At 57.9% G+C, this 14,958-nt stretch overlaps 1 long non-coding RNA gene across 1 annotated transcript; it reads left to right on the forward strand.

The window, feature by feature from the left end:
- The first annotated feature begins 707 nt into the window (after window positions 1–707).
- On the forward strand, window positions 708–7,422 carry LOC118967139 (uncharacterized). Its single transcript, XR_005054020.2, has 3 exons — window positions 708–1,079; window positions 2,267–2,428; window positions 4,697–7,422. It is a non-coding gene; the product is annotated as an uncharacterized lncRNA (long non-coding RNA).
- Window positions 7,423–14,958: the final 7,536 nt, after the last annotated feature.

The following is a 14,958-nucleotide window of genomic DNA, read 5'->3' on the forward strand; positions in this document are numbered from 1 at the left end:
AGTACTGTCCTGCTAAGCCCCGGAGAGCCACAGGTCTGCAGACAGACCCGCTGGCACTGAGCACGGCTTCCTGGCATGGTTCCAGAGGGGAGCTGTCCTTACGGGCCCCGTTGTTGGGGATTCCTTCTGTGTCACTTAGGTTCTTGATGGTCTGGTCTGTGGAATAGGTTTGCGATGCACCTATTTCTACAGGTCTTCATTCAAGAAATATGCAGTGAACATCCTGGGAGCTCCAGGCTGATAAAGGAGGAATCCGAAGTGTTCCTTGCCCCCCAGGAGCTCACTGTCAGGGCAACGAGACACACCGGCAGGCGGGCTCGCCACCACAGCCTGTGATGAACAACCTTGATTGTTGTAGTCGTGCACCAAGTGCGTCTCGCAAGCTGCTTGTGTGCCAAGAACTGGGGGTGCTCGCCAGCAAGGAGTCCACGTGGAGCAGTGAAAATGTCGGTGAAAATGTCAAACATCCCTTGTTGAGTGGTTAGCAGACATGAACTTTTTGAATAATTATGAAAATGGTTCCTTGAGAATCATTGTTGAGAAAAGACACTACATCCACTTTGGCCTGAATAGATTTTTCAAAACTCTAGATTTAATAACTACATCTGAGATCCTGCAAATGGAGGTGCTCTTTGTTTATCCCTGAATTCACTGACCATTCATTATGTGCCCACTGAGTTCCAGAAGCTGGGCCTCCCCATGGGACATGGGCAAGAGGGGGACATAGCCCCAACTTTTGAAAACTCAGATGTGCTGGGGAGCAGCAAGACCCCAGCCTGGGACGATAGTGCCATCACCCAGTCCCCCCATCACCCACGGGGCGTACTCCATTCTGCCAGGTACTCTTGGCTCAACTTGGGTTCTCTGCTTTTTGAGGCATGCCGTCTGCTTGATAACTGAGTGACTCCTGGTGGTCCCCATTGTCCCACTACCTTGCAGGGCTGCATAGACCTGGGGAAGGCTGCATTTTGCAGCAGTGGCCCAGCTCGGACCTGGCATTCTTGCAGACCTGCTTCTGTGGAGCAGCACAGCCCAAGGGGCCAAGAGGAAACCAGCCAGTTTCTCTTTGACCAGAATCGGTACGTTCACTCCGGAGCCCCTTCTCCTCGGGTCTGGCTCTCACTGCAAAGACACCACCTTCTCCGTTTGGAAACTCGCTCCTTTTTGGCAGCTGGAACATGCAATTAATTTGTTTGTTCATTTAAGGTTTCTAAAACAGACTTCCTTGGTTCAAAAGATGTGGAGGCACAGGGGGGTGGATAATGAGGGTGTTATGGGTTGAATTGTGTTCCCCCAGAAAAGATATCTTAAAGTGATAACTCCCAGGACTTCAGAATGTCACCTTAATGAGAAGCAGTCATTGCAGAAGTAATTAGTTTAATTAAGAGGAAGTCATACTGTGGTTAGGTGGACCCCTAATCCAATGTATCTAATATACTGGTGTCCCTCTAAGAAAAGAAAATGCACAGATGCAGAGGGTGCCGTGGGAGTGCAGACACCTGGGGAGAGAATGCTGCGCGAGGCAGAGGCAGGGACTGAGGGGACACGGAGCCTAAGAGTGGCATTGGCTGAGGACTGTCTGCTGCCACCAGGAGCCCCGGAGGCAAGCTAAAGTCCTTGCCTACAGGTTCCAGAGAGAGCATGGCCCTACCGACACCTTGATCTCAGACATCTGTCCTCCAGCTCTATGAGACGACACATTTGGTTGCTTTAAGCTACCCAGTCTGGGGTCCATTGCTATGGCAGCCCAGGACACTAACACCAGGGGCACCCAGCCAGGGCCCTGGCAGTCTTGGGGGACATGGAACAGGCCTGGTGGCCCTCGCTTCCATTTCTGTTGGTTTCTTTTCACCACATTCTCTGGGTAAGAGGTGCCCTGCTCCTCTGCACGCATGTAGACTCCCTGGCTTGTCTGGGGCCTGGGGCCTGGGGCCTGGGGCACATGGCTCCTTCCAAAGCCAGAGTGGTTTCAGTTACTATGCACCCACTGTGCCCCCTTCCCCCACGAGGGACAGGGCTTCCAAGGCACTGGGGACCCCAATGTGCAGACCTAAGCTTGTCAGCCCACACTGCATGTGGCGTTGACCTTCCTACCCGTTTGCCGAAGAGCGGGAGTCCCGCGGGATCCAGGCTTGGGGGCCCCCCTCAGAAGGGCACCCCGCCAGCTGGCCTCCCTCCTGAGCTCCTTGCTGCCCGCCAGCCCCCCGGTCCGCTGCGGCCATGACCCCCTGCCTCCTGATGCCCCCCCCGCCCCCTTGCTTGGCAGGGTCTCTGCCTCCTTTGCCTCAGGGACCCACTTCCTACTTCGGTCCGAGGCCAGATGACACCCACTCATTTCGAGAAACGAGCCTCTTACCTATTTCCCTGTGAAGACGACTGGCAGCTGGACCTGGCAGCTGCGGTCTGTGCCATCCTGTGCAAAGGGGCGGTGAGTGGGGCAATGTCTGGGGCACCTGGGGCTGGGGACTCACGGCGCAAACCCAGGTCTTCCCGAGGGTCTTCACTGCTCCCTTGGGAGGGGCAAAGACAACAAAGGAGACCATGTGTCTCCTGCACTGAGGGCATCCCACAAAATATCAAGTCTATTATCCAACTTTTATAGAATAATTTTAATCACTGTATAGTCCATATTCAAATTTACCCACTCTCCCCAAATTATCTTTTATTTTTATCCATATATACTTTTCATCAATAAATATATTTATATTACATATTATTACATGGTATGTATTTTATAATATATTAAACTATACTATACTATTAGTTAAATTACAATTTAAGTGTAAAATATAGGACATCATACATATTATATAAAATATATTGTTAATCAAAATACACAAATACATACTATAAAAATATAATCAGATGTTTTATATGAAAACACAGAAATCTGTTTATTTATCTTCCCAAGGGCTGCCACAGGAGGGGTTTGTGCACGGCCGACACCCAGAGGAGCAAAAGATGGCCCTGTCCTCGGCAATCAGGGAAGGCTTCCCAGAGGAGGTGATAGCTGAGCTAGGTCTCACAGTGTATAGTTGTGTGGTGGAGGCAGGGGCTGTCAAGGATGGAGGCTCCCCAGGCAGAGGGACCGCGAGCGGGCTGACTGGTGTCTGCTGAGAGCCTCCTCAGTGCCAGGCCTTGGGCTGAGCTCTGGAGTTGTGTAGTGAACAAGGCAGGCAGCCCTGGCTCCGGTGCTGACAGTGCAGAGGGAGGAGGCCTGGAGACCTTCCAAGGGCCTGGTGTTCCGAGCCAGGATGCAGGGAGGTGACCTGGATGGTAGAAGGGGCCGCGGGGAGTTGGAGCCCTGGAGGGCCACGTCGGGAGCTCAGCCTTCGGCTCCTGGAGGACAGACATCGGCACCTTCACTACCTCCCTGCTCCTGACCTCAGACTTCCATGCGCCCTCCTTACCGTCTCTAGTCCAGACCCAGGGTTGGCACACCGCGGCCCATGGGCCAGACTGACCTCTGGGCCCAGGTATAGTCACGCTGGCACATGGCTGAGCCCCTGTGGGCTCAGTGACTGCTTCCTGGCCGAATTGAGTGGTTCTAGTGGCAGAGCCCAAGTGGCCCTCAGCGGCTACTCTGTTTCCCACCGGGCCTGTTCAGAAGCGTGCTGACCCCTGGCCTCCAGCGTCCCACCCAAAGCTGGCCAGGTCATTTCTGCTTTGCCCCCCTCTGCCCCTCCCTCAGCCTAGAGGCCTCTGGTCTCCTGCGGCCCAGCCCCCTTCACACTCACGGTGCAGATATGGGTCCAGCCCTCTGGAGTTGGCCTCCATGCCAGCACTTCCCATCCTCACCTGCCCACTGCTCCGTTAGACCGGGCGCTTGGTGCTGGTGACATGGCTGGGCTGGCAGGTGGAAGGGGCATCGGGAGCTGTTGCTGAGCCTCCTGGTCCTGGGAGGGATCAGTTGGCAGGGGTGGGTGGAGAGAGAGAGGTGAGTCAGAGGCTGTGCCCAGCCAGCCTGCTCTGCAGTGGAGACCCCGGTCTAACCCAGACACCAGGCAACATGGGCTCTTTCTGCCCAGAGGGACTCGGACCCTTTCTAGGGACCCTGTTCCAAACAGCCCCTCCCCAGCGGACTCCTATCTGCACCTCACTGGCCTGGACTCAGCCCAGCACCTGTGTGACCGGCCCTGGGGGCCTTGGGGACAAAGCGTGGAAGATCAGGCCCAAGACTGGCTGTGGAGCAGGCGGGAGGGGGCCTGGAACACTCTACAGATTTCCCTCTGCCATGTGGTTACCAGTCCTCACCGGCTCCTTAGCGAGTGTTCATGCCGGAATCCCTGCTGAACCACCTAGAGATCAATCTCATCAATACAGAGCCTGAGGGGCGGGAGCGTTTAAACACGTTGTTTTGTGCTAGTGACTCTGGGTGTTGTCAGCACAGGACCCCGGGGGGTGGGCCTGCCTGCCCATCGCTCAGTCAGCCTGAGATGGGGGATGCGGCCGGGCTGGACAGACCCTTCGCCCGGGATGGCCGCCTTCCTACCAGGAAGAAAGAAGGTCCCCCAGAGCCAGAGGCCAGAATGTGCTGTCATTACCAACTTGTCAAGTAACAATGCAGGATGCCCAGTTACCTTTGAATTTCCGATGAGCAACAAGGAGTATTGTAGCATAAGGATGTCCCAAGCGTTGTACGCTTATCAGAAACCGAAATGTAACTGGTGACTTGTATTTTATGGCAACCCTGCAGGAAAGGCTGTCCCACCATGACATCGAGGCATCATCTGGGGGACCCCCCACCTGCTGACCACCCCTCCCCATCGCCTGGGCCATGCGGGCACCTCCAGCCTGTCATTCACACCACTGTCTCTCATCAGCACTCTCTTTCCTGAAATAGCAACTCTTGACAACGCCCTGCCTGGAGGCCTGGCCCAGCGCTGGGGTCCCGCCGGGGCCTGAGTCCCATCGGCCCAGCACAGCTCCCACTCCCTCCCAGTGAAAGGCTGGAGTAGGCTGGCCCCCTGCTGTAGGGGCAGGCTGGCAGTCTGGCCCTCGCAGGACTTCAAGGGGCCTCTCTGCGGGGGATCCCAGGGGGCTACACCCCTGGTGGCTTCAGACTCTTGTGATCGGACATTGACGTCCCAAACTCACAAGATGTCCAAGTTGCAAGGACTCCCAACCTTTGCTCAGCCCATGTGGCAGCTGAGGTCTGGGGTGGGTGTGTGAGCCGGCAGGGACCACCGGAGCCGCTGTAGACATGGGACATCTCTGGGTGGGTATGTTGAGGGGCTGGTCCATCCCCTGACAGCAGAGGTAGCCGCTGAAGGGGCTGGTACCTCCCTCCAGGAGGCTGGTGGGAGGCGATGGACACCGTCTTGGTGGGTCTGGAGGTCTCAGACCAAAATATCTGCCATTTTCCTGGAGGAGCCGTAGGGCATGGGGCCCCTGCCCAGAGGGGGGCTATGGCCTTGGCTACTCTGGGGCCTTGTCTGCCAGCTCTGTCCTCTCCAGCCCCAGGCCCTTGGGCACCCAGGATGGCCACTGGGGGGCAGTGCGAGCCAGCACACCTGGCAGGGATCCACCCAGAGGCCCGGCCCAGCCAGCTCTGCCCAGGAGGGAAGCAGCCTAAGCCAGTGAGGGGCCCTGCCGTGGTCAGCTCTGCAGCCAGGTCCCTGGCTGCCCTGCCCCAGTGGGCTTTGGAGCCAGGGCCCCGCACGGGTGCTGGGGATTTTCCTACTGTTATGACCATAGGCCCTCCTCATAGAGGCACACACACACGGCCACACGCGCTTTGCACACACGCAGCTGAGGTGGGCTGCAGAGGCACCAAAGACCTTCTTGGGAATGCAGGGACTGGCTTTTCCTTCTCCGTCTCCCCCTGCAGGCAGCCCCGCTGGGGTCCCGCGCAGGCCCTACTGCTTGAGGGGCCACCCGCTGGCGTCGGCCTTTCCTCAGGCCCCCCTTTCTTGCTAGCCCTTGTCCTCTGGGCCCCTGGGCGCCCTGCCCCTCAGGGCCCTTCACCTGCCAGCAGCGCCCTCTGCAGGGTGGAGCCCCCGCCCTCCCTCTCAGCCCATCCTCGGGGAATTCTGCTCTCCGCAGGCCCACTGCCCATCTGTGGCCCTTTGTCCCAGCAGGGACTGCATGCCGGTTCCCCTACTGGACAGGGATCTGGGACTCCGGCACTGGTGGGATATGGGCAGAGGTCGCCCGCCCACCCTTCCCACCCCTCCCTACCCTGGCTGTCCTCCCTGCCTCCTTGCTTTAGAAATGGCACAACTAAGTCCCAGAGAGGGGCAGTCACTCGCTCAGGGTCACACAGCAAGTCAGTTGGTGTGGTCCTTTCATGTCTGTCAGAACACAGATGGGGGTGGGTGGCTGTTCCCTTCCTGGGGACCTTGGAAAGCCCACTCCTGTGGATGGGGATGGGAACAGATCCCCTGACATCCTTCCCTTCCAGACTCTAGACCCCTCATTTTCATCTGGTGCTGTAAATATTGAAAATAAACCGAGCACCCGTGCCACCATCTTCCTCTCTTCAAATCTGCATTTCCTCAAACTCAGTGCCAAGTCCTTGCTCTGTCCCGCCTGAGTGGTGAGGCTCTGGGGACTCCGCACCCCCCCCAAAGGGGTGTCCCCTCGACCCTCTGTGTGGGGACATGTCACCTGCCTCTCAGGGCTGCTAGCGTAGGGTTGGCATTCAGATCTGGTAGCCTCTTTTCATAGTGAACCCCAGGGAGGGGGAAGCCAAGGTCCCAGGGGACCCCTACAGCCATCGGGGTCCTGGTCTCCCTCTCTCTGCCGGTCCACGGGCCCTGAGTTATTAATGCAGTACGCCAGACGGATGCTTCCTTTCACGACGCCCCTTAGAGCAACTCCACCCCAAGGCACAGCTGATGAGATGTGTCTGCTTTCCCCAGGCCTCCGCCTGCCAGGAGGTTCCCCAGGACTCTGATTCTTGGCCATCAAACTTTTTCACAAGACTCAGTCTAAGTTTTGGTGGGCTCAGAGAGGAGGGGTGAAGCATGTATGTGTATGTGGCTTGGCACATGGGGGGGGACAGAAGTGGGACACGCAAAGGGCCCCGAGGCCTCCCCTAGGATACGCCCACCCGTTACCTTTTACCAGCAGCCCCTGGGGAGCAGCAGCCAGGAGGTGCTGGAAGGAGCAGAGTGGGGGGTGGGGAGGAGTTCCGGATGGGCTCTGGGGTCCTAGGAGCCCCTTGGGATGGCAGGTTTACAGGAAGGCCTTGAGAATGGGGTGCACTGCAGCTCTCGTTTTGCGCAGCTTGGAAAAGTGTGGTAGTTCTCTGGGGCTTTACAAGCTCTGCTCTCCAGCTGCAAGTATTTTTTGACAATGAGGCCCAGAATCTACCAGATTCCAGCTACTGGGGCTAAGAACGCAGCTTGGCCAAGCTTAGCACAGCCCCCAGAGCCAGAGCTCAAGTCTGTTAAAGCACCCACATTAATCACGGGTGACAACTCAGGAGGGACAGAGGTACACTTAGGCCGTGCGCTCGTGCTCTGTGTGTGTGTGTGCATTTGTGAGCATGTGGTTGTATGTGCACGCATAAGCATATGCACATGTGTGTGTACTCATGCATGTGCGTGTGTGCTTTGTGTGTGCATGTAAGAGTGTGTGCGTGCACATGTGAGTGTGAGGGTGTGCACATGTGAAGGTGACAGTGCATGAGAGCACCTGTGCACGTGAGCACGTGGCCATGTGAGTGTGCTCATGCCTTTGTAAGAATGTGCTCTGTGTGAACATGTGCACACATGTGTGGGCATGCCTGAGTGTATTGCTGCATATGCGTGTGTGAGTGTGCAGGTATACGTGAGCATGCACGTATGCGTGCACAGAGCTCCCACACTGGTGGCATGTCACAAAGCTCTTCCACTGGTGGCCTCCAACAAGCATTGTTTTGAAAGTGTCTTTTCTTTTCCTTCCACACCGTGCTGTGATTCTCTGTGGCTTGGCCATTTCTGCGCCCTGGTGGCCCTGGAGGTGATGTTTACCAGCCCGTGGCAGGGCCTGGAGGCTGGTTTAGGGGTGGTGTTCCCCACATTGCTGACTCAGTGGGCAGAAGCACCAGTTGTCTGTGTCTCATCCTGGCCCCAAACCTCAGGGCCAAGGCAGCTGGTCCTCCGTCGTCCGAATACATTAATGTCATGTTTATGTGGAATCTTCACCCAAGAGACCATTATCCTGCTGCAAGCTGGTGGGGGATGAGCTGGTGCACGTCCTGTGTGGGCGGAAGCCAAGAGAGCCATCTTGCTGTGTGACCAGGACCTGCCACCCACCCTCTCTTGGCTTCCATGTCACCCAGAATGGAGGATCGGGGCCAGGCGTCCCTCTGGACTCGAAGTGCCGTGAGTCAGCAGTCCCTCTGGAGCCTGGGCCCGTATGCCCACCCTCGGAGGGCACTGCTTCCAGACACAGCATCCAGCACTACATGTGCGTGAGCTTCGGGGGGAGGCGAGGGGGATGCGTAGGGCCTCCGCCCAGGACTGGAGGGTGGGGCGGGCATGTGGGCATGGCAGGCACATCTGTTTCATGCCAGACGCATGTGAGCATTTACTCGAAGCCCACCTTACTTCGTGAAGGAGTCCCACAGCCAAAGCAGGGAAACGGAAACACCCCGAAGATCCCCAGCTAGAGCGCATATAAACTATAACAGGAACTGAACACCAAGGAGAAAATGGAGCAAAAATGGGCAGCTGAGAGAGCCTGCCCAGCAGCTTTGATTGGAGCCTTCAGTTTCCCTCAGAGAGTTCCTGGCAGCCAAAGTGAAGAAATAGGATCAATTCAACTGTCCTCACTATCCCTCAGGATAGGACTTCCCAGCACCCTTCCCACCAAGTCACACAGGGAGGGTGTGAGACCTCTGGGGAAGGTGGACAAGGTGGCCCCCATCAGCCTGGAGATGACTGTCCCAAAGCCGGGACAGAGCAGTGTCTGCGCACCTGCACTCGGAAAAGCCTCCACCAGAAGTGGCTGTCATTCGGTGCTCTGGAAAGTGCAAAGAATTTTCCTGCCTTGGCTTTGAAAGGTGCTTCTCCCATGAGGCTCCATCTAGGTGGCCCTGAAATGTAAAATGGATAATGTCCCATTTTTATTGAATAGCATCTGGATAGCAAATGCTGTGGTAAGTCTCATAAAACTGTTCCTTGTAACCGCCCCTGGTGAAAGCGGGGGCCTGTTTCCAAACCCCAGGGCCTGCAAGGGCACAGTGAGCTGCAGCTGTGCCTGTCAACCTAGTGGGCACAACGCCGCCTGCAGGACACGGCAGGACACTTGTGCCTTCGTGAGCGCCCGCTGTGTGCAAGCCGGATAGGAGAGTTACGTTCACAGTCCTGTTCTATCAGCTCTGTGAGCCCACTTCACAGATGGCATCGCAGAGGCTCTCAGCAGATCCCAGCTGAGATGCCACAGCAGCCAGAAGAGGACTTGTCCAGGGCACTGAGCCCCATGGCTGGCTCTGTCCTGACCTGGCCTGTGTCCCCTAGACCTCAGGCTGTGCTTCCAGGGCTCTTCGATTTCCTGAAGACAGCGGGTGGCGTGTTCTTGCACAACTGTCACCAGTGGGTGCCTCTGAGGTGCACACCCACCCAGGGCTTTAATGGGAAGGGAGGTGGCTCCAACCCTGACAGGCGGGTTATCAGCAGAGTACGTTGTCTGTCATGGGTGGGGGTCCTAGTGGCAGATCGGGGGTGCAGAGCTCCGCTGGTCACACTGGCCTCAGAAATGAGAGACAAATGTGAATCAGTTACGTTGGAGAGTGCCCGGGGACCGGTACCTTGGTCTGTACGAGGGAAAAGAAGCCGCCAGTGTGGGACCCCCATCACCGGCGCCCTCTGGCTGGAGCTGAGGGCCAGGTGCCCCAGAGGCTTATGGAAGACAGGAAGAAGGGCTGTTCAGGTGAGCAAGAGGGCAGGAATATTCCAGATGGAGGAGGACGGTGCACAGAGGCCAGGGGTCCCTGAGGAGGGCAGTCCCGGGGGACTCTGCATGGGAGGGGGCCCCGCAGAGGAGGCGAGCCTCGTGGGTGCCTGAACCTGGGGGTCCGCGCGCACATTCTCGGCCACCCTGAGTCCCACGGGCGAGGAGCAGTCCTGGCATGGTGCCAGCAGTGGACTCACAGACTCACTTGGAATGAGGTGGATAATTTTATTCACCAGAAGTTCTCCGTGGATTCATTATTTTTTACCTTTTGCAAAAGAATAAAAGATGGCAGAGTGAAAGACTTCTTGGGCTCCGGGTGTCTCTGCAGGGAGAAGGGAGGCTGCAGAAGTGGGGTCCTGCAGCCCTCCTGGAGTGGCCGGGACAGTGGGTGGGGGGCTGGCAGCCTAGGCCCCCGACTGGGTGGTCGCCCAGGGCAAGCGAGCCCAGAGCCACGGGGAGGCACACAGAGTGGAGGCGTGAGGGTGCGGGCAGCCCCGGGCCCAGAGCCGCTGAGAAGGGGGCCTGTGCTGGTGCTGGTGCGAAGAGGAAATCGTTGAGAGGGGCTGAATGGCAGCGCCCCTTTAAAACCCAGAAACACAGTGGAGACTGGGGCTCCTTCGCCGCTGCTCAGCCTGATGGATGTCCCCTTGAGGGTGCCGTCAGCCTGGGCCTGGGCAAGCCCTGTGCCAAGGTTTTCGACCGGCAGCCAGGGCCTCTGCCATGTGAGTTCGTAACTGGAAGAGGCTTTCTTCGGTAAGGCTGGCCTCTCCGTTCCTCCTGCCCAGTCTTCCTAGAGCCCGGTGTGCTGCTGGGGACCCTCAGGGCCCCCCGGTGCTGGAGTCTGACACACCAGTGCCGGTCAGCAGCAGGGCATCTGGGGCTCGGACAGCCACTCCCGTGCTGGGTCCCCTGGCCTCCACCTCCAGCTGCCACTGCTTCTGCACCCCTGGTCTGTGTCCACCCCGTCTGGCCTCCAGGAGGGGCTCCTGAATCAAGCGCTCATTGTTCCCTACTCAAAGTCCAGCTCAGACGTCCTTCCCTGGCTGCCGGCCGGGCACTCAGGGCCCGCACGGCCTCAGCCCCGCCTGACACCAGCTCTGTGAGCCCACAGTGTGACCATGCAGAGAAGGGTCTGGGGCCTCCCCCACCTCAGAGCATCTGCCCCCCAGGTTCGCCTTCCCCAGGGAATATGCTGAGCCCGGCCACCCCCCAAAGCCCCCCAGTGCCTCCCCCGCTCCAGCGCACCAGGTTCCCTGGGCGCACGGCTGACCCTGTCCCTCTCCTGCTTCAAGTGCAGTCCGCACGACCTCCACTCGGGGTCCAGGCTCCCCTGGTGGGGGCCGGCTGACTTCTAGCCCCCAGGGCCTGGAGCCCCTGATGCAGGACTTGCCGGCCCTCATGCCCACTCCCCTGAAGACCCCCCATCCTTTGCACTGGGCACATCCCCATCACCCCTTAAGGTCAGCCCAGCCAGTGGCCCAAACAGTCTGCTCTGAGTTCTGTTTTGGCCCATGTGACATCCTTCCCTCTAAATTGGGAGGGCAAGGCCTGGCCCCCAGCCTCCAGACCACAGTGGCAGGCAGGAGGTGTTGACGTCACACACGGGGCACAGGACACGTGCCCTCGGCCTCCCTGGCCAGGCACCAGAGGAGAGAGCAGGCCTTCAGCTGCCTACTCTCAACACACAGCCCTGCTCCTTGGAAGGCCAGTTCCAGGAAGCACGGCCCTTGGGCCAGCCCCAGCCCATTTCATCATGCAGACACTGAGATGCCAGTTCCTGGAAAATGGGGCCCCACAGCCCGCCTGCAGGGGGCCCATGCAGGGGTGGCTCACAGCTGCTGAGGCGCCAGGAGCCTGCAAGGGTGGAAAGAGGTCAGGGTCCCGGTGGGGATGCAGCTGGAGGCCAGTGTGTCGGCAGGGCTGGAGGGACCCGAGGCGAGCATGGAGGCCGAGGGGCCAGCAGGGCCACCCCAAAGCGCCCAGCCTCCCTGAGCACCCCTGGGCTAGAGGCGGGGCTGTGGGAAGAGCGGTCCTGAGATTGAAGACATCACTCCAGGCAGCAAGGAGCCTCCCAGACCAGCTCCTGGCCCTCATCAGTCCTTGAGACGGTGCCTGCTGGGCATTGACTTATTTAACCCTTGTGGCTCCTGTGGGGCTGTGTGTGACCCCTTTGCACTGCTGTGGGAAGGTGGCAGGAGAAATCTGACTCCCAGTTGGGTGCCGGCTGGGGCTCTGGCAAGGGGCCCAAGGGCTCCATCTCCTTAGAGCTCTTGCTGGAACCCCCACAGGCCAAAGGCAAAGGGGACACAGTGCACTTGCTGGGCAGGGATGGAGGAGGGCACCTGGGCACAGGACAGTCCTGTGGAGGCCAGGGGAGGCAATCAGATGGCAGGACTGGGGTGAGCAAAGGCCCTGGGGCAGGAAAGCACCTGCTTTGCCTGAGGCCCTGGGACACTATCCCCTGTGTCTGGGTGGGGGTGAGGTGGGAGCAGTGGTGATGGAAGACGCTGAAGGGAGGCAGCGCATGGGTACAGGAGGTCTCGGCTACCTTCCTGCACATCTGGGCCATACCCGCAGGCAGCGGAAGGTACCAGCAAGGATCAGCAGGCCTGATCCGCCCTTCTCACGTGCCTCTCTCCCAGCTCCAGGCCCCGCTGGGTCTGCTGTCACTGGCTTACGTCTGGCCGAAGCAAAGGACACGCTGATTCCCCTCCAGCTGTTGCTGCAGCACCTGTCCTCACTCAGCCACAGGCCACCTGCCGTGTGCCGCGTGGCATCGCCACTGCCCCAGGGACCCTGGGGAAGGGTCCCTGTTTGTGGGGAGGGGCTTGGTTCAGTATCGCTTCCCTAGCCAGAGGTCCCAGAGGCTGGGACACACATACACACAACTTGCATTAACTCACATATATGTGCACATGCTGTCACATATACACACCCAAATACATTCCACAGATGCGCACACACAAACACAAATGCACGCATAAACAGGCATGCGCGTGCATGCACAGACACACACACACACACACCTGTGCCTGACCCAGTGGCAGCAGCTGCAGGTAAGGAACCTCACCTTTGTGCAGCTGGTGGGGTCCCCACCACCTTGTTCTTCCATCTGCAGCTGCCAAAGCAAGCTTTCCGACTGAAAACCTGACCACCCATCAGCCTTGAGCTTAAATCTTTCCATTGACTTCTTTTGACTTCAGGATAAAATCCAAACTTTTCTCTCTCCCCACACATCACTTTAAAGTCAGTGCCTCTGCTATGCAGGAGTCCTTACAAACTTGCCACACATATTCTCACCCTTGGGCCTTTGCACGTGCTGTGCCTCAGCCAGACAGTCTGCATAGGCCCCACCCCACCCCCATCGCTTTGCTGACCTACAATATATCCTTGTCCTTCTGGACTCAGCTTGGGGGCCACCTCTCTGACTCAGCTTCTCTAGAGGAGGAACTTCTGCCCTCAGGCAGTGCCAGCCTCCCTGTGCTTGCCCCTGACGTGACACCCAGAACAAGCTGAGTGCCCACGTTCCTGGCTTTATCTGGCTCCTCCTCCCCCCAGGCCCCTTGATTTCACACTTCTTTAGCCGCCATCTTCATGCATGGCCAGCTACAGAGCTGGAGGTTCGTTATTGGATGAGATGGCTGAATAGGAAAGCGAATGGGCACATAACCTGGGTACAGCAGGGCCCCATGTGGCCCAGGCACAGCTCTGAGTCTCGGACACAGACGATGCAGGCCAGCAGCCACGGTGTGTCAGGGGATCCCAGTCTCTGCCTGTGTCTTTGGAAGTAAGACTTCTGAGGCTGCAGCACAGCCCCAACCTGTACCAACCCTCTGCCCCCTCTCCCACCCCCGCTGTCTCTCAGGTCCTGAGCCGGCCCCTGGCCGAGGCCCTTGCCCCAAACCCTCCTTACCTCACCGCCCTGGCGTTCCCCCCCCTCTGGCAGCCCCCCTCTGCTGGTTCTTAATGATGAGCCAGATCTCAGCTTCTTTTTGTTTCCTTTTGGCTCTGCCCATTCTCCGTATTTCTCCACAATAAAGGGGAGCCCTGGGAGGTGCTCAGCCTGTAAGAACACCCCCTCTGGCTCTCCCTCCCAGACCTCTCTCTTTGTCCCCTCTTCCCCAAATCTGCATCATAAAAACGCTTGAAACCCAGCTGGCAGATAGAGAGCTCTCCCTGGGGGCAGAGAAGGGGGTGACGCGGAGCCCGCAGGGTCAGAATTCTCTTTATTCCATGGGATGCGGGGGACATTCACATGTTAATAAATCATATTCCCATCATGAATCAATGGAACCTTTTCACAAACTGCATTTGAACCTCACACAATCGCCCCTTGAGCAATTCTAGAAATCAGGAAACTGAGGCGTGGGTTGGGTGGGGGATGGAGAGCGACTCAGAGAAGGCAGCCATGGAGGAGAATTGTGGCCAGGATGTCCACACAGCCTGCCAAGTGCAAACCCCACATTCCTCCGGACCCCAGTCTCTATCCATACATCCTGGAACAAAAGCAGGACCCAACTGCCTGTCTGAGAGATTCGCACTCACTTCCAAGAAGAGCCCCTGTGGGTGCAAGGAGACGTTTTTAGAATGATTCAGTACGTTCCCTTAGCAGATTATATGCTGTTCCCTGCAAGCCCCGCCTGTAGGGTTCTGTGTCCAGTGTTGGTTTGTAGAATTGTTAAGAAAAGTTAAGTCTTAGAATGTTGAAGAGAACTGACTTGGACGGAGATTTGGTTTCTGCTCACTCCTGAGGCTTCCGGGGATGCTCAGGCAGAGACGGGGGCACAGACGTGGGGGCGGCTCCTCACACAGAAGGTTGCCTGGCCAGGTGCCCTCGCTCAGCACCCGGCCTTGGGTCTGGGGGCTGCGGGGCGCTGGGACCGTGTCCCCTCCTGGGCGGGGAGCCTTTCTGCACAGCCTGTTGCTGCCTGAGCATCAGAGGCGAGGTTTGGTTGCATTTTGCTTTGCTTTGGCCTCCTCCGGGGTTTGTGGGCTGGAGGGAAAGAGGAAGGAAATATTTGTAAGTTTTAGGGAAGTTTTACAAAAGCTTTAGGAAGTTGTTTCTATGCAACT

The sequence above is a fragment of the Manis javanica genome, chromosome 8 (genome assembly GCF_040802235.1).
Source record: "Manis javanica isolate MJ-LG chromosome 8, MJ_LKY, whole genome shotgun sequence".
Lineage (NCBI taxonomy): Eukaryota > Metazoa > Chordata > Mammalia > Pholidota > Manidae > Manis > Manis javanica.